Below are 10684 nucleotides of genomic sequence, written 5' to 3' on the forward strand. Positions count from 1 at the left end.
TGACAGATCCTTGCCAGGCTTCCTTATTGGAATTACTACTGCTTCTTTCCATGCACTTGGTAATCTTCCCTCCTCCCACACTCTGTTATAAAAATGCAGCAACTTCAAGAGCGCTCCTTCTCCTAGATTTTTTAGCATCACAGAGCAAATCAGATCTTTCCCTGGGGAGGTTGGTCTCGATCTCTTTATTGCTCTCACCATTTCTGCTAATGTAAATGGATCATCAATTATATCATCTGTTCCTTCCCTCCTGCTTAACACACCTGGGTGTTGGCTCATTATTCTTTCCCTCCTTCTTCTCCCTTCTTCAGACAAATTTTCTGAACTGTGTATCGGTACAAATGACTTGGCCATGACCTCAGCCTTATCCCTACTGGAGACTGCAGTTTCCTCCTCAGATATCATTACTGGATATTCCCATTCCCTTCTATCTCCTCCCATCCTCTTAATCATTCCCCCTATCTCTCCCACAGGTGTTGTTCTTCCTACCTTGTCGCAAAAACTCCTCCAACTTGCCCTTTTAGCTTGACGTATAGTTCTTCTCACCACTGTCCGTGCTTTCTTATATTGAACCAAATGCTGCATATTATGGGTTCTTTTAACTAGCCTGAGTGCTCTATTTCTGTTTTTTTACAGCCTGACAACATTCCTCTGTCCACCATGGTACCAGTTTTCTATTCACCCTATTTTTACTCCTAGGTATAGATCCTTCTGCTGCCATGATAATTGCTGAAGTCACCTGACTGTTTAATTCCTCTACATTTCCAGAAATATCAATCTTTGTCAACCCTTCTTCACTCAACTTCTGGAACTTACCCCAATCAGCTTTTTCAAACACCCACTTTGGGGTTCTTCCACCTGGTCTTACTTCAACTCTTTCACCCACTGAACACAAAACTGGGTAGTGATCACTGCCTACTGTTGAAGCAGTCCAAACCCCCAGTTACTAATGCCAGCCAAGGTATTAGACACTAACGTAATATCTAACACTGACTCAGTTCCTGTTGTTATATCTATCCTTGTGCCGCTACCATCATTCATACACACCAAATCCCTTTCTTCCATCAAATCTTCAATTACCTTTCCATTTGGATCTGTAATCTGATCCCCCCATATTGTGCTATGAGCATTGAAATCTGCACACCACACTACTTTATGTCTGTTTTGTCCTTGTATCTTTAATAGGCTGTCCAAATCCAATCTTTTACATGGATTGTAGTAGTTAATTATAACCACTCCCTCCCCTCTCTCCCACACTTCCACCACTATGTATTCCTGATCATCTCCTTTCTCCAGTACTCTATATGGTATACCTTGCTTGATTAACATGGCACAACCCCCTCCTCCCCCTAGATTTCTATCTTTCCTTATTATTGTATAACCGTATACCACAAAGTCTAAAGTTGGTTTCAACCAAGTTTCCTGAATACACACTACATCCGGTTTTACAACCATTTCTTTAATAAAGTGCTTGAATTCCTGGCTATTGGCCAGTAAGCTCCTTGCATTCCATTGTAAAAGAATCACCATAATTAGTATTAACCAACACATTACACTTCCTGGCTTGACTGATTACTGAGGTTCTCCCTCACTTCCTCCCATGTCAGTCCTACTAACTCTAAATGGTTTACTGCTGCTTTTACCACCAGCTGAATTTTGTCACTTTTTGACTTTACCTCAGCAGTACTATTAATCACTCCTGCAATGAATGTTACTAGAGCCTTTTTGTCTACATAAATCCTGTCATTTGTTCTTTGTTGCATCTCTCGTATCCCTATTGCTCCCTGTTCATTAGGAGCATTATTCTGTTCTCTTGACATTCTTACAGCTTCTGCATAAGTGATCTTTCTTTTCACTCTTATTTCTTGAATTTTAGTCTCCCGTCTCACAACCTCACACCCACTATATGCAACACTATGAGCTCCTCCACAATTGCAGCATTTTGGTTGAACTCCTGTTCCGCACTTTCCATATTCATGATCACCCCCACATCTAGCACATCTCCTCTGACTTTTACAGTTTTTAGCCACGTGTCCAAACCTTTGACAATTATAGCACCTCAATGGCTTTGGCACATACACCCTTACTGGGTAACTCATGAAACCCAGGAACACCTTCCTTGGCACTCTTTCTTCTTCAAATTCAATCAATACTGATTCACTTTCCTTTTTCACTCCCTCCTTTGTTGTTTTCAGTCTTTGAACATTCATTACTTTCCCTCCTTTGATATTCCTCTTGATCCCCTCCATATTTATACTCATTGGTATCCCCGTGATCACTCCTTTACAACCACTGTTTTGTGCTCCCACCCTCCCAGTGTATTCCACCTTGCATTTTCCTATCTCTTTTAGCTTGAGTGCTTTCTCAAGTTGTTCCTCATTCGCACATCTTACCAATAAGTTGCCATCATTAAGGACTTTTGCAAATACTATTTCCCCTATCTTATTTGTCAGAGTTGTTGTTAACACAAACGGGTTAATTTTCTTCATATGTCCCTGAGCCTTCTCATTAAACCTAATTATGACAACACCTCCTCTCTGAGCTTGTTCATCTTCCTCACTTTCAGAGCTTTCTCCACTATCATTTCTTATTCTTTTATTCCCTTTGTCTTGGTTTTTATTCATCCGACCCCTCACTACCTCCTCATTCCCTTTATTTCTCCCTTCACAATAATCCACCTCTCCCCAGCTGCCTACCTCTGGTCCCAAGTCTCTATCCCTCTCCTTCTCCACTTTCTTTCCCTCAACCCCGCCTCTTATCTTGTCCGCCATTACCGGACCCACACGACCCCCTCCCAGCAATTTCTGTTCCTTCCCCACTCTCTTTCCCTCAACAGGTTCCAAAACACACTCACGCATCAAGCAAAACACAGCCAGTTTCCAGCAGCAGCCCACACTCGCCCAAAATAAATCGAGGTAAAGCACGTGTTTAAGCAACGGCGGCTAGAATGCAGTTCCGGGGCAGGAGTTTGGCTGCTCGGGGCGCGCTGCTCTGGTTCTTGCACGCCGCCATTTTTCGCGCGTTGCTTTTTTCGTAACAGTGGAAAAACCTTCTGTTAGCGAAAACAGGGTACTAATGTAGGTCTTTCGTAACAGTGAGGTTTCGTAAAGCGAACGCTCGAAAAGCGGGGGACACCTGGGTGTGTTCGACATTTAGTCGGACTCAAGTGAATATCTACTTCACCCAAGGTGCCAAAAAGAGCAACCAGAGGGTTAGGTTCTAAATGGCAATTCAGAATATGAGATAGGGTTGAAAAAACTTCTCTCCAGAATTCCTGTAGACGAGGATAGGTCCAGTACATATAAATAAGGGAAGCCTCAGCTCCTTTACACTTATCACAGGCAGGATTAGTGTCAAGGTAAAACCACGATAACTTAGTTTTAGACATGTGAGCCCTGTGTACAATCTTAAACTGCAACAGGCAATGGCGAGCACATAGAGAGGTTGAGTTGACTGACTTAAGAATTGAATCGCAAACTACGTCAGAAAAGGAGATATTTAAATCATGTTCCCAGGCGGTTCTAATTTTATCAAAGGAGGCATGCCTCAAAATCACTAACTTATCCCGAATAGCAGATATTAAACCTTTACCCAATGGATTGATACAAAGAAACAAGTTCAGAACATTTTTCTCGGGCATCTCAGGAAAGTTTGATATCAAAGGGTTAATGAAATGTCTAATTTGAAGATATCTAAAGAAATGAGAATTAGGTAGATTAAACTTTACAGACAGTTGCTGAAAAGTTGCAAAACGATTATCTGTGAAAAGATCTTCAAAGCGCCTAATACCCTTTCTATACCAATCGTGAAATGTTGAATCCCGCATAGGAAAAGATGATTGTGTAAAATAGGGCTAGAGAGAGAAAAACCATGAAGACCATTAAATTTTCTGAACTGAGCCCATATTCTTAAAGTATGTCTGATAGGAGGATTAACAATAAGTCTAGGCAAATGACAAGGAAGTGCAGAACCGAGAAGTGCAGAAATAGAAAGATCCTTAGTAGGGTTCAACTCCATTACCACCCATTTTGGGCAGTCAGACTTATTATGGAAGAAAGACCAAAAAATAAGGCAACAAATATTGGCTGCCCAATAATATAAACGAAAATTAGGCAAGGGCATACTACCTTCCCTTTTAGATTTTTGAAAGTGAGCTTTATTAAGTCTGGGGCGTTCATAGATAAACGAAATAATAGAATCTAACCCATCAAAAAAAGCTTTAGAAATAAAAATTGGTAAAGACTGAAATAGATACAAACATTTACGAAGGATATACATTTTAATAACATTAATACGACCTACAAGAGACATAGACAAGGGTGACCATTGTGTCAAACTCTGTTTTGTAGAGTTTAGAAGATTGGTAAAATTTTCTCAAAAAAGATTCTTAAAGTTCCTTGTTACTGTAATACCAAGATAAGTGAATTGATTGTTAACTACTTTAAAAGGGAGGTCATGGAATACTAAAGCTCGTGCTTCTCTATTAATTGGAAAGAGTTCAGTCTTACGTAAATTAAGTTTATAACTAGAAAGCTGACTAAATTTATTAAGAAGTGAAAACATTCAGGGTAAGGAGGTAGTCGGGTTTGATATAAAAAGTAAAAGATCGTCAGCATAGAGGGAAACTTTATGCTCAACACCTCCCCTCCAAATCCCCATCACTTCAGCACAGCTACGAAACGCAATGGCAGGTGGCTCTATAGCCAAATGGAAGAGTAAGGGACTTAAAAGGCAACCTTGACGAATGCCACGTTTAAGGCTGAAAGACTGGGATAGCTGAGATTTGGTTAAAACAGAAGCGGTGGGACATGAATATAGCAATTTAATCCATGTACTTTGTCCAAAATCAAATTTTTCTAAAACTGCAAAAAAGGTAATTCCACTTGACACGATTGAACGCTTTCTCCGCATCAAGAGAAATAACACATTCAGGAGTCCCAATTGAGGGTGAATATAAGATATTAAATAAGTGCCGTAGATTAAAAAAGGAAAGGCGATTTTTGATAAAACCAGTTTGATCTTCAGAAATAATAGAGGGTATAATGTTCTCTAATCTATGAGCCAAAACTTCAGCCAAATTTTGAACATTGACAGTTAATAAAGAAATTGGCCTATACGAAGACACTCTGTCGGATCTTGACCTTTATTGGCTAAAATAATGATACATGCCTCGTTAAATGAGGCAGGCAATTTACCACGCTTAAACGAATCAGATAGAACTAAAGATAATTGAGACAAAAGCAGTGAAGAAAATGATTTATAGAATTCTGCTGAAAAGCCATCAGGTCTGGGAGATTTACCCAGCTGTAATACAGAGATGGCAGATGATATTTCCTCTAATGACAATGGCTCATTGAGTTTTGCTTTAAAGTCAGGGGAGAGCAAAGGAATATTTAAACTATTTACAAACTGCTCAACGGAGATATTCTCATTTAAAGATTCAGAGGTATAAAGTCAAGAATAATAGTTCTTAAATGTGTCATTAATATCAGAATGATTCAAAGTCATGTTCCCATTTCCCATTCAAATTTTTGTAATTTGTTGTTTAGCTTTAGAGTGTCTTAGTTGGTTAACTAAAAACTTACCGGACTTATCCCCATGAATATAAAATTGGCTGTTACTTTCAAGAAGTTGGCGTTCAACTGGCCGAGTGGAGACGAGGTCAAACTTAGTTTGAAGTTCTACCCTCTTCTTATACAATTCAGGAATTTTGGTCTGGGCATATAATTGGTCTTTTGCTTTAATTTGACCAATCAAGTCTAAATGCTCTGAATAGGTCTTTCTTTTCAGATTCACAGTATATGAAATTATTTGACTCCTCAAATATGCTTTCATGGCATCCCATACAACCTGGAATGAGATTTAAGATGACATATTAGTACTTAAAAAAAGTAATCTAGTCCTTCATAAATTTTACAAAATTTTTATCCGACAGCAAGATTGGATTAAAACACCAATGTTTGTTCATTTGAGGAAAACCGGAAAAATTATGGAAAGGGTGACTGGAGCATGATCCGAAATCACTATACTCTGATAGTCGCAAGAGCAAACATATGGAATCAGCTGATAATCCATTAAGAAATAATCAATTCTAGTAAAAGTATGATGGACATGTGAAAAAAAGGAATAATCTCTCTCAGTAGGATGGAAAAAAATGCCACACATCAGAAATACCATAATTAGAAAGGAAAGAGTGAATAGATAGAGCAGATTTACTAGGGAGTCTAGGAACAGAGGAGGATCGATCCAATACTGGATCTAACCAACAATTAAAATTACCACCCAATATGAGGGAATATAATCTCAGGTCAGGCAATAAAGAGATAAAAACGATCAAAGAAGTCCACATCATCTGAATAGGGAGCATAGAGGTTAGCCAAGACTACCCTATTATTATACAATTTCCAAGAGACAATTATAAAACAACCATTTGTATCTGATATTTTGTTGTGAAGCTCAAAGGGAACATTCTGATTAATAAGGATTGAAACCCCACCTGGCTTTAGCTGGAAAAGCACAACGGAAGTGCTGTCCCACCCACCTAGACATAAGGCGAGAGTTATCAAAACACCAAATATGTGTTTCGTGCAAAAAAGCAATGTCAGTTTTGAGCTGCTTAAGATGTGAAAACACCTTCCTTCTTTTAACAGGATGGTTCAATCCCTTAACATTCCAGTTTATAAAATTCAATGAGCTAATCATTGTCATATAAAAAAGCATAAAGGGTAGTAGGCATAAATAGGAACAAACATTCTAATAACAGCTCTGGGGCAAAAGTATAAGACAAGAAAATCAGGTCAAAAAAGGTCCCGAGTAACAAAGAATAACTAAGGGTTCGCACTAGGGAACCCTCCCCCCTCTAATCCCAAAGCAAGAAAGCTACCAAAGAACAGCAGCAAGCTCTTCAGAAAAACACTATCCCTAAACCCAACTTCCAGTTTCTGAATATCTTCATGAGCTCCATTTAATTGACAGTTCATAAAAAAAGAGTTTATGCACTTCAAATTAAAATTGTACATAAAAAAAAGAAAACAGTACTATCAAAAAGTATTAGACTTAACTTAAAATAATAATCCAGAGTACCATGCCTGCGGGAAAAAAAATAAAAAATAATTCAATAATTAAAAATTAAATTTAAAAAGAAAACGGGGGAAAAAAAAAGAAAGAAAAAAAAGTACCAATTGGCCATTTTAAATAATCAAATCGAGTCTGAAGGAGACACCATAGCAAGGGGACTTTCTGAATTTATAGCAGAATTAAACCATTTTCAGTAATTTAAAATTTTAATTTAGAAAGAGTCGCCATAGCAAGGAGACTTCCAATAAATTTCTGAACTTCTTATAGCAGAGTTAAACCATTTTCAGTAATTTAAAAATTAAGTTTAAAAGGAAAACAAAAAATAAAAAAAACCAAAGAGAGAAAAAAATAGTAATTGGCTATTTTAAATAATCAAATCGAGTCTGAAGAAATCACAATGGCAAGGAGACTTTTGATAAATTTCTGAACTTCTTATACCAGAAATAAACCATTTTCAGTAATTTAAAAATTTAGTTTAAAAGGAAAACAAAAAATAACAAAATCAAGGAGAGAGAAAAAAGTAGTAATCGGCCATTTTAAATAATCAAATCGAGTCTGAAGAAGTCGCAGTGGCAGGGAGACTTTCGATGAATTACTGGGCTGAGTTGAACAGAATTGAACCATTCTTTGTCCTGTGACGAGAATACACATAAAATTAAGATGTTTACTGGCTTGGGTTAGCATCAGTGGCATCAGCAAGTGGTCTGCCACCTGTCCTCAGGGGAAGGAGAGATAAGGAACAATGGAGCAGCGTCTGGAGATGTGTAATGAAGGGACGGGAGAGAGAGCTGTCTGGAGCGGCTCCCCCTTTGAACCCTGAACTGTTTGAAGTTATGGATAGGCGATACCCCAGCAGAGGGATAAAAAGGGACAGGTTCGCTAAGGCAGGACACACACGACACCTGAGGTAACGAGACCCTGGAAGCGGTGCGCCTCTCACGAGTCGGTTGGAAGTATCAGACCTTAAACGCACAGGGTGGAAAGGTATGATCAGCGGGAACCCGGTGTGTGTCCACCCTCGCTTGGGTGCTGGGTTCACTGCAGAGGATTGACTGCATCTGGAGGAGGGGTCACAGTCGGTGACCTCAGGTGACATCACCAAGGACCTGCCCGAAAGCTGCTTGTGAGCAATATCACCGGTCTGTGAGTGGAAGCCGTGTCTGAATGATCAGTCGTTCCCGTTCTCTCTCTCCCTCCCCCCACATTGTCCATCGCCATGGCAACGATTACTGCGAACTGAACTAAATTGGACTGAACTTTTGTGTCACTTTGAAATTTGGTCATTTACCCCTGGACAACGATAGAGCTTGATTGATGCTGTTATCTTAATTCTGTGCACATGTGTGTTTATCATTGCTGAACTGTTGCATTTATTATCCTTTCGATTACTGTGTTGCTTGTTTCTTTAATAAAACTTTCTTAGTTCTAGTAATCCAGACTCCAACTGAGTGATCCATTTCTGCTGGTTTGGCAACCCAGTTACGGGGTATGTAACAGTCCTCAGTACTAAAAGTTATTTGGAGATGGGCAGGGTAATGTAGCGAGGGCCTGAATCCATGATTGTAAAACTCTTTCATAACACCTTTGTATTCGGCACGCAGCCTGAAAACTTGAGGAGCATAATCTTCAACAATACAAATGGGATGGCCCTTGTAATTCCTCTCCGACGTGCTTCCATAATCAAAAGGTTTTTCACCTGATAACGATGAAAACAGAGTATAACCTGGCGTGGCGGGAGCCCAATTCATGCTTAAACCGAAATATACAGTGGGCTCTGTCTAACTCGGGTAAATTCAGAAGAGTATCTTTCCCAAAAATCTCACAAAGTAAAAAGGAAAAAAATTCAACAGGAGCTCTGTTTTTGATAGCCTCTGGCAGACCGAGGATTCATAGATTATGCCTTCTGCTCCGACCTTTGAGATCAGCTATTTTTGATGATAACTTGGTGTTAATCTCACTCAAATTAGAGCAAACAGCTTCCAGCTGCTGAACGCGACATTTTAAATCTTCGATTTCTAAGGCAAAATGAGAGAGACGAACTTCGGAATTGATTTGATCCAATTTTGAGTCCAACAAACTGAAGGAAGACTTAAGTTCAGATATAATCTCTTGACGGTGCTGGTCCTGAATGGCGATAATGTTGGCAGAGGAGCTGGAGGCAGTCGCAGAGACTTCTTTTTTCCCAGCTTTGAAGGGCTTGAAGGCCATTGTGGGACAGATGTATTCATAGACAGGTAGGAGAACAAAAAAAATTAGCAGTCTGGGGTAGAAATAGGAAGATAAGAAGTGCAGAGGTAAGAAATGAAACGGAGCGACAAATTTAAGCAATTAACCTATGGCCATCTTACCGGAAGTCCCACTTGGAGTTTGTGAGCAGTTTTGGGCCCAATATTTTAGATTGGATATGCTGGCATTGGAGAGGGTCCAGAAGAGGTTCACAACAATGATTTCAGGAATGAAAGTCTGATGGCTCAGGGCTTGTACCCACTGGAGAACAGTGAGGTCAGTGTGGAGTGTGCTAATATGCTATGGTATTTTGAGATAAAGCAAGTAAAGAAAACGAAGATGGATAAGGGCTTTGGAGCCTGTTAGAATGGAGGGGTGAGAAACCTTACTGAAACCTACCAAATATTAGAGAGTAGTGAATCTATGTAATTCATTACCACAGATGGCAGTAAAGGTCAAGTATATTGATATTTTTAAAACATAGGTTGATAGGTGCTTGATTAGTAAGGGCTTCAAAGGTTATGGGGAGAAAGCAGGAGAATGGGGCTGAAGGGGAAAATAAATCAGCCATGATGGATGGTGGAGCAGACTCAATGGGCCAAATAGCCAAATTCTACTCTTATGACTTATAAGGATGATGGGATCCTGGGTGAATTACAAGTTTGGATTCAGAACTGGCTTACCCAGAGAAGACAGAGAGTATGAATGGAAAGCTGTTATTCTGGCTGGGGGTCCATGACCAGTGGTGCTCTGCAAGGATTGTTGCTGGGACCTCTGTTGTTTGTAATATATCCCAATCATTTGGATTAAAGTGTAGATGTGTAAATTAGTAATTTTGCAGATGACAACAAAATCAGTGGAGTTGTGGATAGCGCAAAGCACTATCAAAGAACACGGGGATAGAAAGGAGCAGAGGAGGGATAGAAAGGAGCAGAGGAGTGGCTGATGGAGCTTAATCTGGAAAAGTGTAAGGTGTTGCACTTTGCAAGGTCAAATGGAAGGAGAAAGTATACAGTTTTTTATAGGCTCCTAAACAGCATCAAAATACAGAGAGAGATCTTGGTGTCCAAGTCCATAGTTCACTTAAAGTGACTAATCAAATGAAGAAGGCATATGACATGTTTGAGGGGTGTTGAGTATGAAAGTAAAGGAAGTCAGATCACATTTGGTGTTGTGTGCGGTGTGATTGCCTCATAATAGGAAGGATGTGGAGAGGATGCAGAAGAGGTTCACTAGGATGCTGCCTGGATTACGGAGTATGAGCTATAAAGAATGGTTGTACAAACTTGGATTGTTTTCCCTGGAGAGGCTGAGGGGAGACCCGAAAAAAGTTTATAAGATCATGAAAGCCAGTATCTTTTACCCAGGGTTGAAATGTCTA

This window comes from Mobula hypostoma, chromosome 18 (assembly GCF_963921235.1).
Source record: "Mobula hypostoma chromosome 18, sMobHyp1.1, whole genome shotgun sequence".
NCBI classification, from domain to species: Eukaryota; Metazoa; Chordata; class Chondrichthyes; order Myliobatiformes; family Myliobatidae; genus Mobula; species Mobula hypostoma.